Here is a 16,187-nt window from a genome sequence, read left to right on the forward strand (position 1 = left end):
TCGGAAATATCACCTGATACGAAAGATTGTAAAGAGTGGTGATGTAGAGTTATGCAAAATTCACATGGATGCAAATGTTGTGGATCCGTTGACTAATCCGCTTCCACAACCCAAGCATGAGGGGCACGTCAGAGCTATGGGCATTCGATGTCTATTTGATTGACTCTAGTGCAAGTGGGAGACTGTTGGAGATATGCCCTAGAGGCAATCATGTATGATGATATTTTCTATGTGTTTATGAATAAAGATAGTCCTTGGACATTATCAATAATGTGTATCAACAAGTATGTGACTTGTTTGTGGGACTATGCATTGTATGATGACTGTCCTAAAAGGTCCCTAGTCGAAAAGGCTGTGTGGACGCGCAGCCAACTAGACTAGCATATGACACGGTCGATGGCTTGGTCTCACTAGCCATGAAGCATTGGATGCTAACCAGATAATATGGACTTGGAAGGATCTGGTCGGGTTTGACGTAGTCGGATCCGAGTCGAGATAAGGTCCGAGTCGGACAGACCCAACTATGAGACACAATGATATGTCATCTATGAGTCTCTAGTACAACATATGTTCTATGTCCTAAGACCTGAGCTGACGCATGTACTCGGGATGGTGACAGACTAGCTTTGGGCCTACCAAACGCTACTCCGTAACTGGGTAGTTATAAAGGTAGGTTTCAGGTTTGTCCAGAACCATGCTACGATACATGGTCGAGCAAGATGGGATTTGCCCCTCTGATCAGGAGAGATAAACTCTGGGCCCCTTGTGTGATCCGACCAGGATAAGCATGGCCATGCGACATGGATTATGAGATAATCCAGTTTGTGGTCGGCATCACTAGAACGAGAAAGAGGTCGGGCTAGCACAAGGATGACAGACTCGCCTTGAGCCCGACAACATATATCGTGTGGCAAAAGGAATGGAAGTATGATGTACAGGTTCGCCTAACCAGCTTCATAGTCTGTTTTGGTGTTCGGCATGCCTTGCTAGAGGCTGCTACCAACTGTGCGGTTCGGAGGTGATCCGAACTGCGACCAAGCCGGCTTGAACCTAAGGGGCTGCACGCTTAGGGGAAGGAACCTACGAGGTCGGATCCGAGCACATTGGTGGGATGTGATCCGAGCTGTATTTGGATTATGGCCGAGTAGACTTATGGGCTTTTGGGTCCGTGCGAGGCCCAAGTGTTGAGCCTGCGACGGACGCCTATATAAAGTGGAGGTGCCACACATTCACGCAATTGATCGCTTCGGTGCTATCACTAGGGTTTGCATGTGTTGCAAATAGACACCTCCACTCGCCGCCGGTTGTGTGATCGGACCTAGCAGTCCGCCACACGATGTTCCTCCTACATGCGCGGATACCATTAGAGGGGGTGCACTTGCGCCGCTCTGGCGAACCTGTACGTGGGAACCAACTACTGGCTGTACGAGGGAGATCGGACGAGGAGGAGACGATCCATGCGGACGCGCTTCCCCAACTCTTCTTCCGCTGCACGGCACTGCGCGTCTAGTCGTAACGAACTGTGATCCATCTCCCGTAGCATGTTCTTGGTTGTTCTGTGCGTAGGAAAATTTTAATTTGCAGTCGACGCACCCTACCGTAGAACCCAACACACTTAGTGTGTTATCAAACGTCACAACGTAACTGGGCGACTATAAAGATGCTCTACAGGTGTCTCCGATGGTGTTTGTTGAGTTGGCATAGATCGAGATTAGGATTTGTCACTCCATGCATCGGAGAGGTATCTATGGGCCCTCTCGGTAATGCACATCACCATAAGCCTTGCAAGAAATGTGACTAATGAGTTAGTTACGGGATGTTGCATTACGGAACGAGTAAAGAGACTTGCCGGTAACGAGATTGTACTAGGTATTGAGATACCGACGATCGAATCTCGGGCAAGTAACATACCAATGACAAAGGGAAAAATGTATGCTATTATGCAGTTTGACTGATAAAGATCTTCGTAGAATATGTAGGAGCCAATATGAGCATCCAGGTTCCACTATTGGTTATTGACCAGAGATGAGTCTCGGTCATGTCTATATTGGGGAACGCAGTAATTTAAAAAAATCCTACGCACATGCAAGATCATGGTGATGCATAGCAACGAGAGGGGATAGTATCGTCTACATACCCTCGTAGACCGTAAGTGGAAGCGTTGTGACAATGCAGTTGATGTAGTCATACGTCTTCACGATCGACCGATCGTCTACATACCCTCGCGAACTCATGATCTAGTAGAGCTTCGAGGGAGAGTTTCGTCAGCATGATGGCGTGATGATGGTGATGATGTTGCTACCGGAACAGGGCTTCTCCTAAGCACCGCTACGATATAATCGAGGTGGATTATGGTGGAGGGGGGCACAGCACACGGCTAAAAGATCAATGATCAACTTGTGTGTCTATGGGGAGCCCCCCTCCCCCGTATATAAAGGAGTGGAGGAGGGGGAGGGCCGGCCTTCTCTATGGCGCGCCCTAGGGGAGTCCTACTCCCTCCGGGAGTAGGATTCCCCCCTTCCAAGTAGGAGTAGGAGAGGAAGGAAGGAGGAGAGAGGGAGGAAGGAAAGGGGGGCCGGCCCCCCTCCCAATTCGGATTGGGCTTGGGGGGCGCACCTCCACTACAAAAAAAGACACATTCGTGACATTTTGGGTCGAATGAAATTTTTTCTGTCATACATATGACACTTCTATGACGATAATTGTGAAAAACCCCGGTATAATCATAGATGTGGTGGGCTCCTACTTCTATGACAAAAAATCATGACAGAAAATGGGCTTTTTGTCCTGGGCGGGCCGGAGACGCAACTGCATGACATTCTTTGGGCCGTCCATGACGGAAAAACCCGTGGTAGAAGCGAGGGCGAGGAAAATTTCAGGGAGTTCCCGGTTATGGTGGGAGGTCAGGGGCCGAGCGATGCGTGTTTCTCTCGTACACGTACGCGTGTGTGTGCGAGGCGTTGGCTCTAACTGAACCCGAGCGAGGCTGTAACACCCTCGATGCGACTATATCTCCCACGTGTCGAGGCACGACTTAGAGGCATAATCGCATTGAAGGCACATGTCGCAAGTTAGGCAATCTTCACAACATCCATAATAAAAGGGGAGATAACATAGTTGGCTTACACTCGGCACGTCAATCAAGTACATAAATAACATTACATCAACCAAACACTCATGGCCCGAGTACGGCGCCAAAATAAAAGATAACCCAACATGCGACACGGTCCCGATCACCCCCAACTGGGCACCACTACTGATCATCAGGAAAGCAAACATAGTATCGTTGAGAGTCCTCGTCGAACTCCCACTTGAGCTCGAGCGCGTCACATGGAGCGGAATCATCAGGCCCTGCATCTGGTGTAATAGTAATCTGTGAGCCACAGGGACTCAGCAATCTCGCACCCACGCGATCAAGACTATTTAAGCTTATAGGTAAGGCAAGGTAAATATGTGGAGCTGCAGCAAGCGACTAGCAAATATGGTGGCTATCCTGTTCGCAAAAGAGAGCGAGAAGAGGAGGCAAAGCGCGAGCGAGAAACTAGAGAACAACCTGCGCAAACATTACTCCAACACCGTGTCCACTTCTCTGACTCCGCCGAGAAGAGGCCATCACGGTAACTCACACGGTCGATTCATTTTAATTAAGTTAAGGTTCAAGTTATCTACAAACGGACATTAACAAATTCCCATCTTCCCATAACCGCGGGCATGGCTTTCGAAAGTTCAAATCCCTGCAGGGGAGTCCCAACTTAGCCCATGACAAGCTCTCACGGTCAACGAAGGAATAGACCTCCTCCCAAGACGTTCCGATCAGACTCGGTATCTCGGTTCTTCAAGACACTTCGACAGGTTAAAACAAGACCAGCAACACCGCCCAAATGTGCCGACAAATCCCGATAGGAGCTGCACATATCTCGTTCTCAGGGCACACTCAGATTGTCCAAACTTCCGGTAGGCCAGCCCAGAGTTGCCCCTGGTGGCCACCGGCGGCTGACGAGGTGGACCAACACTCAGAGGAGCACTGGCCCGGGGGGTTTAAAATAAGATGACCCTCGGGCTCCGGAAACCCAAGGGAAAAAGGGGCTAGGTGGCAAATGGGAAAACCAAGGTTGGCCATTGCTGGAAAAGCTTTAATCAAGGTGAACTATCAAGGGGTTCCCATTATAACCCAACCGCGTAAGGAACGCAAAATCTGGGAACATAACACCGATATGACGGAAACTAGGGCGGCAAGAGTGGAACAAAACACCAGGCGAGAGGCCGAGCCTTCCACCCTTTACCAAGTATATAGATGCATTAAGATAACATGGCAATATAATGATATCCCATCAAGTAAATAGAGTTCCAGCAAGGAACGGTCTCCAATCTTCACCTGCAACTAGCAACGCTATAAGAGGGGCTGAGCAAAGCGGTAACATAGCCAATCAACGGTTTGCTAGGACATGGTGGGTTAGAGGTTTGACATGGCAATTTTGGAGGCTTGAAAGCAAGTGGTAGGCATCGTAGCATTGGCATAGCAAAAGAGCGAGCAATCTAGCAAAGCAAAGATAGTAGTGATTTCGAGGGTATGATCATCTTGCCTGCAAAGTTGTCAGAGTTGACCGGATCCTCGAAAGCAAACTCAACGGGCTCCTCATTAGCGAACTCGGCTCCCGGCTCTACCCAAACAAGACAAACAAGCAACAAGGACACAATCAACCACGTGCACGGATCAAACAATATGATGCAAGGATGGTATGCTACGCGGGATGCGATGCGGGATGCATATGCAAGATTTGACAAGGGATGCACGAACCTGGCAACTTGGGAATCCAAGTGTGCCACTGGAAAGATGAGATGAAATCGCTTGAAAACGATATAAAGAACGCCGGAATCGGAGTTACGGTTTGGAAATGGCAAGCAATTCAAATATGACATTGGTCTGCGATTACAGCAAGTAGCCATCTAAATGCAACGAGATGAACAAGCTACAGCACTCAAACATGACAACAAAATACATGGCAGGGATGCATTCAAGATGCTTAACAAAAGTCTAGCACTGAGCTATGGCCGATTCATCCATTAACAGGTTCAAACAAGCATGGCAAAAATGCATATGGTAAACAGATCTCAGACTTAGTGAAATTAACACTGGTTTGGAATTTCAGATCAGGTAGCACACTTCGGAGCATCAAAACTACATGCTACAGGACCTGAACATGGCAAAGTAAAGCATGGCATGGAGCTACTCAAAGAGCTTAAAAAAAGTCCCTTAGTGACCTTGAGCCAAAAGGGATCAGAAAATACAATTGCAAGCATGTGAACATGGCAAAAACATAATCAGTACTCAGACTTAGTGAAAACTGGAGCATGCTGAAAACGGATATCAAGTAGGCATGTTTACGAGCTCGATGCACTCACTACGGATCAAGTCATGACCAACTAAGAATACACCCATCAAGAATACACAAAATGCAAGCTAGGCATGGCAAGAACAATAGCATAGCATGCACGGATCAACTACAACATCCTCGGCAAAATTACTAACAAGTAGACAATCTGCCCAGATTCACGAAGTAGCAAAAGTAGAGCTTGATTGACTCAAGCTAGGGTACTCCATAATTGCAAAAAAAGACATGGATGGATAGAGCACTACAATATTAACAAAACATCCTTACTGATCATCCTTAAAAGAGGCACGGATCACTAGGAAACAACATGAACATATGGCAACATGAGCTAAACAGATCAAGGACTGTGGAAATGCTAAGTCCCTGAAATCAGCATTACCAAGTGCCTCACTTTGCAAGCTTGTGCTAGTCACCACACACATCACAAAAATATATGTGTTGCACCTCTGGAAAGATGGCAAAACCCTTAACAAAACATATGTAGAGCTCATGGGCATATCATGCACACAATAATCATGGCAAAAATGACAAAAGCCTAAATGAGGAAACACATCTGACAATTAACTCAAGTAGCCCTCTTCTAACGGCATTTCGGGCATCAAGATGAATTCAAATGAAAATGATGCAATGAGATGAAATGATGTACTCTCTGAGGCGAACATTTTGATATGCTATATGCCAAAAACGGAGCTACGGATGCAAAGTTACGGTGCGATGAACATGGCAAGATAATTAGGGTTGGGGACGAAAAAGTTAACCGAGATGATTTGGATCTAGATCTGGTTCGGCGCGCTCCACGAGGTTCGACGGCGTCGGAGTTCGTGCTCGCCGGAGCTGCGGGGCGTCACCGGAGTCGAGGGAGAGGCGGAGAGGAACCGGATCCGGTGCGGGGGAGGCGGTTGACGGCGGGGCGGCGACCTTGGCGGCGGAGACGAGGGCGGCCGGCCGTGGCGAGGCTCGAGGCGGGCCTGGTCGGCGGCCACCGGCGACGCGACGAAGTAGGGCGGCGCCGGCGAACTCAGGCGACGCGGCGAGGGAGGAAGAAGGCGGCGGGGCGCTGGAGTGGGCGGCGCGGCTTCGGGCCGGAGAGGGCCCCGCACGGGCTCGCGGGCCCGCGGGGTCGGCGGCGATGTGGGCGCCCGGGCGGGCGAATCAGGCGGTGCCACGTGGCGGCGGTGGGAGGAAAACGGACATGTCTGTCAGCGGTTTTTTTGTCCGGCGGCGGCGGATGGAATGGATCTAGGGTTTCGGGGGGAAGGAGAAGGAGAATTTCGAAGGGGTCTTTATATAGGCATAGAGGGAGCTAGGAGTGTCCAAATGAGGTGCGGTTTTCGGCCACGCGATCGTGATCGAACACTCTAGATGATGGAGAAGGTTTTGGTGGGTTTTGGGGCCAAATTGAAGGGGTGTTGGGCTGCAACACACACGAGGCCTTTTCGGTCTCTCGGTTAACCGTTGGAGCATCAAACGAAGTCCAAATGGTACGAAACTTGACAGGCGGTCTACCGGTAGTAAACCGAGGCCGCTTGGCAAGTCTCGGTCCAATCCGGAAATGTTTAATCCCCACACACGAAAGAAAGGTAGAAATGACCACCGGAGGAGAACGAAGCGCCGGAATGCAAAACGGACAACGGGGAAAATGCTCAAATGCATGAGATGAACACGTATGCAAATGCAATGCACATGATGACATGATATGAGATGCATGACAACGATAAAAACACACGGAGACAAAGACCCGAACCCGAGAAAATAAAATAACTTAAAGCCGGAAACGGCAAGAGTTGGAGTACAAATTGGGAAAGTCATATCCGGGGTGTTACAACACTCCACCACTACGAAAGGATCTCGTCCTGAGATCTAGGACTGAAAGAACGCCGGGTATTCAGAATGGAGGTGATCCTCGCGTTCCCAGGTAGCTTCACGGTCGGAATGGTGTGACCACTTGACTTTGAGGAATTTGATTGACTTGTTGCGAGTCTTGCGTTCAGTCTCTTCAAGAATAGCAACGGGGTGCTCACGATAGGAGAGATCTTCTTGGAGCTCAATGTCCTCGAAGTTGACGGTGCGGTCAGGCGTCTTGAAGCACTTTCGGAGCTGAGAGACATGGAACACATCATGAACATTTGCAAAGTTTAAAGGAAGCTCGAGTTGATAGGTGAGGTCGCCTCTCTTGCTGACAATCTTGAAAGGTCCCACGTATCTGGGGGCAAGCTTCCCTTTGATACCGAAGCGACGAGTACCTTTCATAGGAGAGACGTGGAGGTAAACATGATCTCCGATCTCGAAAGCCAAATCACGGTGCTTACTATCATAGTAGCTCTTCTGGCGGGATTGGGCTGCTTTGAGGTTATCTCGAATGACTTTGCACATTTCCTCTGCCTCTGTGATTAAGTCATTTCCCAAAAGCTGACCTTCACCGGTTTCAGACCAGTTGAGAGGGGTATGGCACTTCCTGCCATACAGAATTTCAAATGGGGCCTTGCCTGAACTTGCTTGAAAACTGTTGTTGTAGGAGAATTGAGCATAAGGAAGACAATCCTCCCACTTCATGTCGAAGGAGATCACACAAGCCCTGAGCATATCTTCAAGAATCTGGTTGACACGCTCGACTTGACCGCTAGTTTGAGGATGGAAAGCTGTGCTGAAGCGGATGTTGGTGCCCATGGCCTTCTAAAAAGAATCCCAAAACTTGGAGGTAAAGATGCTGCCACGGTCTAAAGAGATCACTTGTGGAATACCGTGCAGAGAGACAATTCGAGAGGTATAGAGTTCCGCCAATTGAGCTGTAGTGATTGACTCTTTGATAGGCAGAAAGTGAGCCACTTTGGTGAGTTTGTCGATGACAATGAATATAGCATCATTGCCACGCTTGGACTTTGGAAACCCAGTCACGAAGTCCATTTCAATGTGGTCAAACTTCCATTCTGGAATGGCAAGAGGTTGGAGGAGACCCGCTGGCCTTTGGTGTTCTGCCTTCACTCTTCTGCAGACATCACATTCATTCACGAACTGAGCAATCTCGCGCTTCATTCGAGTCCACCAATAAGCCTGCTTGAGGTCCTGATACATCTTCGTGCTCCCAGGGTGGATGGAGAGGAGAGAATTGTGAGCCTCGTTCATGATCATTTTACGGAGGTCACCTTTGGGCACAACAAGACGATCCTCGAAGAAAAGAGTATCCTTGTCATCAAGGCGGTAGCACTTGTACTTGGGTTGACTCTTGGCAATCCCAATCTTCACCTTTTTCACCATAGCATCAAGAAGTTGGGCTTGGCGAATCTGGTCTTCCAAGGTAGGAGAGACTTGAAGGTTGGCGAGGAAACCTTGAGGAACAACTTGCAGATTAAGTTTGCGGAAAGCTTCACAAAGCTCGGGTTGATAAGGCTTGAGAATAAGACTGTTACAATAAGCCTTCCTGCTCAATGCGTCAGCAATCACATTGGCCTTGCCTGGAGTATACTCGATACTCGGATTATACTCTTGAATCATTTCGACCCATCGAGTTTGCCTGAGGTTGAGATTAGGCTGAGTGAGATGTACTTGAGACTCTTGTGATCAGTGAAAATGTCCACTTTTCTTCCCAATAAGAGATGTCTCCAAGTCAAAAGAGAATGCACAACTGCCGCCAACTCGAGATCATGAGTGGGGTAGTTCTTCTCATTGGGCTTCAACTAGCGAGAGGTATAAGCAACAACTTTCTTCTCTTGCATCAATACTGCGCCAAGACCTTGGAGAGAGGTATCACAAAAGACCTCGTACGGCTTGGATTCATCAGGCGGAGTCAGAACTGGAGCAGTGATCAATTTCTCTTTCAAAGTGTTGAAAGCAATGTCACACTCCGGAGACCAAACGTACTTGACGTGCTTCTGGAGAAGATTTGAGAGAGACTTCGCGATCTTAGAAAAGTTTTCAACGAATCTTCGAAAATAGCTTGCGAGACTGAGGAAGCTACGGAGTTGCTTCACGTTCTGAGGAGGTTCCCAATTCACAATTGCAGACACCTTCTCAGGATTCACTGCAATGCCCTTGGAAGAGATGATGTGACCAAGATAAAGAACCTCATCGAGCGAAAATTCACACTTGGAGAACTTGGCGTAGAACTGGTGTTCCCTCAACTTATCAAGTACCAAACGCAAGTGCTTGGCATGATCTTCCTTGTTCTTCGAGAAAACCAGAATGTTGTCGAGATAGACCAAAACGAAGTCATTGGTGTAGGCATTGAAAATGAAGTTCATCATGCGAGAGAACGTCGGAGGAGCGTTGACGAGGCCAAAAGACATGACAGTGTATTCATATGAACCATAGCTTGTCCTGAAAGCCGTCTTGGGAATATCTTGCTCACGGATTCGAATCTGATGATAACCCATACGGAGATCAAGCTTGGAGAATACTTGGGCACCTTTGAGTTGTTCGAACAGCTCGTTGATGTTGGGAAGTGGGTATTTGTTCTTGATGGTCTTTTTGTTCAATGGACGGTAATCAACACAAAGTCGGTCCGTTCCATCCTTCTTCACAAAAAGAACACCACAACTCCACGGAGAAGAACTAGGCCGGATGAGACCCATTCTCTCTTGAATATCGAGTTGCTTCTTCAGCTCCTTCAACTCTTCAGGTCCGAGCTTGTAAGGACGCTTGCACACTGGTTCCGTGCCAGGCTCAAGATCAATAACGAATTCAACTGGCCGGTGCGGAGGCATTCCTGGAAGCTCTTCTGGAAAGACGTCTTGATATTCGCAAACAACTGGAATTTGCGAGATAGCATCCAGTTCACCCTTCTCATTGAGAGAGAAAACAGACGGATGGTATTATCCCAAGCGGCAAAGACAATTACATCCTCAGATGAATGAGTCAATTGAATCTGTCTGGCTGCACAATCAAGCTGAGCCTTGTGCTTAGAAAGCCAATCCATCCCGAGAATAAGATCAATATCCGAGTTACCAAGAACCATTGGAGATGCCAGAAACTTGAAATCACCCATCAAGATAGAAATATCCGGAACCTCGTGGTTAGCGAGCAAACATTTACCCGGAGAGACAATTGCCAACAGACTATGCATGACTTGGGAAGTCAACTCATGCTTAGATGAAAACGGTCTCGAGATGAAACAATGTGATGCACCCGTGTCAAAAAGAACTTTAGCTGGAATATCATTAACATGAAGGTTACCCATGATGACATCTGACGAATCCTCTGCCTGAGCTGCATTCATCAAATTGACCTTGGCGTGCTTGGGGTTATGCTTGACCATAACTGTACTTGCCGATCTGACAGGAGGAGGAGGGGGAAGACGCCTCTAGTTGAGACACTTGTTGGCATAGTGACCCTTCTGTTGGCACTTGTTGCACGTGACCTCTGAAAGCGGACGGTGATACGGAGCACTCGATCTTGGAGCTTGAGACGAAGTCTTGTTCTGAAAGCCAGGGTTGGGTGGGTGGGAAGAACCACTGCCACCGTTGCTCTTCTGCTGATACGGCTGACGGAACGGAGGAGGAGGAAGCCAATACTTCTGCTGCTTGGCCACTTGAGTAGAGGAAGAAGGAGTAGCATCTCTGACTCTCTTCTTGGAAGCATCACACCTCAATTGAGCAGCCTCTTGCTTCAATGCCATGTTGTAGAATTCATCGTACCTCAAGGGCTCAAAGAGAACAAGAGCTAGCTGAATTTCTTCTCTGAGACTACCCCTGAACTGGTATATCATGCCCTTCTCATCAGGGACGTCCTGCTTGGCAAAGCGGGCGAGCTTCTGAAACAACTTGTTGTAGTCATAGACAGACAAAGAGCCTTGCTTCAGGTTGCGGAATTCCTCACGCTTGCTTTCAACCACGCTCTGAGGAATATGATGAGCTCTGAAATCTTGACGGAATTCATCCCAAGTGATCACACGTCCACCTCTGGAATCCTTGTACTGCTGGAACCATTCTGCAGCTTGATCTTTGAGTTGGAAGGAAGTGAACTTGACAAAGTCCTCAGGCCTGACGTTACTGCACTCGAAATGCTTGCACAGATCCACAAGCCAATCGTCAGCATCGGTTGCCTCAACACAATTGCTGAAAGTCTTTGGCCCGTTAGCAAGGAACTGGTTGAGTGTAGCAAAGTGATTCTGATCGTTGACTTGGTTCCCTTGGTTGCCTTGATTTCGCTCTTGGAGAATTTGCATGATCAACTGTGTGTTTGCATTGGTTGCGGCCATCACAGCTTGCCATGCCTCCGGAGGAGGTGGAGGTGGTGGCGGATCAGGATTCGGAGTCGTGCGCGTTGGAGGAGCCATCCTGAAGAGGTTGACATCCATTAGCACATTGATAGACAAATATTGAAGCTGAATCCAACGGAATGAAAATTGCAACATATAGTCTTCACATCCGAACAAAATGAACGAATGCATTCCTCTTGAAATGGTCACATATCCATAAATTGAGAAGCCACTTAGAATTAAGGTAGAGAAATAAATCAACAAGGTACGGATCAAGAACGAATAATCGGTAAGAAATCCCAATCTCAAACCAAATATCCGTGGAAGAAGAACTAGAGCTACGAGAATTCCCACCTATGAAACTCCTGAACCTTTCCGGTTATGCAATCAGGTGTTGGGGATACAGGGGAAGCATAATATCTCACCCAAATCTAGCAAATCCTACATCCAGCTGTATCCATCCTTCAACACATAACCGAGAAAAACTTCAGAAACCATCTACCTCAACCTTCGAAAAGCATCCATTATACAAGTTATGGCGATACTCCCGAACTCCCGCCCCAGTACTGGGTGACGTCGAGGTTATCTCACCAACGAACTGCATAAAAGAGATTTTCATTGTCGGCGTACTAGACTCAGGTATTCCAGAACTGCAACAATAAAATAATGACGACAACACCTCAGAGCTCAACTCCCCGGGACACTTCCAAAAAACCCCTGACAGGAGGCACCAAGACAATGTTCTCGTCATAAAACCATCGAAACGATTCCAAGATACGCGCGTGATCCTAAATTTTTTTAGTGAAATTTGAGAAGAGAAGAGTCAAAACTCTATGTCAGGATGCCTTACCAGAGCGATGAGGAGACTGGGAAGTAAAAATAATTCCAAAACTCTCCGATATATAATTCCTAAATGACTCAAAACATTTTTCTAGACACAACTCGGCCGCTAAAAACGATCAAGCAATGGGGCTCCTAAGGTCGGGGAAGGCTCTGATTACCAACTTGTAACACCCTCGATGCGACTATATCTCCCACGTGTCGAGGCACGACTTAGAGGCATAATCGCATTGAAGGCATATGTCGCAAGTTAGGCAATCTTCACAACATCCCATGTAATATAGATAATAAAAGGGGAGATAACATAGTTGGCTTACACTCGCCACGTCAATCAAGTACATAAATAACATTACATCAACCAAACACTCATGGCCCGACTACGGCGCCAAAATAAAAGATAACCCAACATGCGACACGGTCCCGATCACCCCCAACTGGACACCACTACTGATCATCAGGAAAGGAAACATAGTATCGTTGAGAGTCCTCGTCGAACTCCCACTTGAGCTCGAGCGCGTCACATGGAGCGGAATCATCAGGCCCTGCATCTGGTGTAATAGTAATCTGTGAGCCACAGGGACTCAGCAATCTCGCACCCTCGCGATCAAGACTATTTAAGCTTATAGGTAAGGCAAGGTAAATATGTGGAGCTGCAGCAAGCGACTAGCAAATATGGTGGCTATCCTGTTCGCAAAAGAGAGCGAGAAGAGGAGGCAAAGCGCGAGCGAGAAACTAGAGAAAAACCTGCGCAAACATTACTCCAACACCGTGTCCACTTCCCGGACTCCGCCGAGAAGAGGCCATCACGGTAACTCACACGGTCGATTCATTTTAATTAAGTTAAGGTTCAAGTTATCTACAAACGGACATTAACAAATTCCCATCTTTCCATAACTGCGGGCACGGCTTTCGAAAGTTCAAATCCCTGCAGGGGAGTCCCAACTTAGCCCATGACAAGCTCTCACGGTCAACGAAGGAATAGACCTCCTCCCAAGACGTTCCGATCAGACTCGGTATCTCGGTTCTTCAAGACACTTCGACAGGTTAAAACAAGACCAGCAACACCGCCCGAATGTGCCGACAAATCCCGATAGGAGCTGCACATATCTCGTTCTCAGGGCACACTCAGATTGTCCAAACTTCCGGTAGGCCAGCCCAGAGTTGCCCCTGGTGGCCACTGGCGGCTGATGTGGTGGACCAACACTCAGAGGAGCACTGACCCGGGGGGGTTTAAAATAAGATGACCCTCGGGCTCCGGAAACCCAAGGAAAATAGGGGCTAGGTGGAAAATGGTAAAACCAAGGTTGGGCATTGTTGGAAAAGCTTTAATCAAGGCGAACTATCAAGGGGTTCCCATTATAACCCAACCGCAAGTAGCCATCTAAATGCAACAAGATGAACAAGCTACAACACTCAAACATGACAACAAAATACATGGCAGGGATGCATTCAAGATGCTTAACAAAAGTCTAGCACTGAGCTACGGCCGATTCATCCATTAACAGGTTCAAACAAGCATGGCAAAAATGCATATGGTAAATAGATCTCAGACTTAGTGAAATTAACACTGGTCTGGAATTTCAGATCAGGTAGCACACTTCGGAGCATCAAAACTACATGCTACAGGACCTGAACATGGCAAAGTAAAGCATGGCATGGAGCTACTCAAAGAGCTTAACAAAAGTCCCTTAGTGACCTTGAGCCAAAAGGGATCAGAAAAATACAATTGCAAGCATGTGAACATGGCAAAAACATAATCAGTACTCAGACTTGGTGAAAACTGGAGCATGCTGAAAACGGATATCAAGTAGGCATGTTTACGTGCTCGATGCACTCACTACGGAGCAAGTCATGACCAACTAAGCATACACCCATCAAGAATACACAAAATGCAAGCTAGACATGGCAAGAACAATAGCATAGCATGCACGGATCAACTACAACATCCTCGGCAAAATCACTAACAAGTAGACAATCTGCCCAGATTCACGAAGTAGCAAAAGTAGAGCTCGATTGACTCAAGCTAGGGTACTCCATAATTGCAAACAAAGACATGGATGGATAGAGCACCACAATATTAACAAAACATCCTTACTGATCATCCTCAAAAGAGGCACGGATCACTAGGAAACAACATGAACATATGGCAACATGAGATAAATAGATCAAGGACTTTGTGGAAATGCTAAGTCCCTGAAATCAGCATTACCAAGTGCCTCACTTTTCAAGCTTGTGCTAGTCACCACACACATCACAAAAATACATGGGTTGCACCTCTGGAAATATGGCAAAACCCTTAACAAAACATATGTAGAGCTCATGGGCATATCATGCACACAATAATAAAGCCTAAATGAGGAAACACATCTGACAATTAACTCAAGTATCCCTCTTCTAACGGCATTCCGGGCATCAAGATGAACTCAAATGAAAATAATGCAGTGAGATGAAATGATGTACTCTCTGAGGCGAACATTTTGATATGCTATAAGCCAAAAATGGAGCTACGGATGCAAAGTTACGATGCGATGAACATGGCAAGATAATTAGGGTTGGGGACGAAGAAGTCAACCGAGATGATTTGGATCTAGATCTGGTTCGGCGCGCTCCACGAGGTTCGACGGCGTCGGAGTTCGTGCTTGCCGGAGCTGCGGGGCGTCACCGGAGTCAAGGGAGAGGCGGAGAGGAACCGGATCCGGCGCGGGGGAGGCGGTTGACGGCGGGGCGGCGACCTTGGCGGCGGAGACGAGGGCGGCCGGCCGTGGCGAGACTCGAGGTGGGCCGGGTCGGCGGCCACCGGCGACGCGACGAAGCAGGGCGGCGCCGGCGAACTCAGACGGGGCGGCGAGGAAGGAAGAAGGCGGCGGGGCGCTGGAGTGGGCGGCGCGGCTTCGGGCCGGAGAGGGCCCCGCACGGGCTCGCGGGCCCGCGGGGTCGGCGGCGATGTGGGTGCCCGGGCGGGCGAATCAGGCGGTGCCATGTGGCGGCGGTGGGAGGAAAACGGACATGTCCGTCGGCTGTTTTTTTGTCTGGCGGCGGCGGATGGAATGGATCTTGCGTTTCGGGGGGAAGGAGAAGGAGAATTTCGGAGGGGTCTTTATATAGGCATAGAGGGAGCTAGGAGTGTCCAAATGAGGTGCGGTTTTCGGCCACGCGAACGTGATTGAACACTCTAGATGATGGAGAAGGTTTTTGTGGGTTTTTGGGCCAAATTGAAGGGGTGTTGGGCTGCAACACACACGACGCCTTTTCGGTCCCTCGGTTAACCGTTGGAGCATCAAACGAAGTCCAAATGTTACGAAACTTGACAGGCGGTCTACCGGTAGTAAACCAAGGCGCTTGGCAAGTCTCAATCCAATCCGGAAATGTTTAATCCCCACACATGAAAGAAAGGTAGAAATGACCACCGGAGGAGAACGAAGCGCCGGAATGCAAAACGGACAACAGGGAAAATGCTCGAATGCATGAGATGAACACGTATGCAAATGCAATGCACATGATGACATGATATGAGATGCATGACAACGATAAAAACACACGGAGACAAAGACCCGAACTCGAGAAAATAAAATAACTTAAAGTCGGAAACGGCAAGAGTTGGAGTACAAATTGGGAAAGTCATATCCGGGGTGTTACAGAGGCGTTGGGCTCTAACTGAACCCGAGCGATTGCACTGCAGGCTACGCATTACTGAACCCGAGCGATCGATCGATGGCTGTTAACTGAACCAGATCAAGCGATTCCTTCTCTACTGCTGCTAA

The sequence above is a fragment of the Triticum dicoccoides genome, chromosome 3A (assembly GCF_002162155.2).
Source record: "Triticum dicoccoides isolate Atlit2015 ecotype Zavitan chromosome 3A, WEW_v2.0, whole genome shotgun sequence".
Taxonomy (NCBI): domain Eukaryota; kingdom Viridiplantae; phylum Streptophyta; class Magnoliopsida; order Poales; family Poaceae; genus Triticum; species Triticum dicoccoides.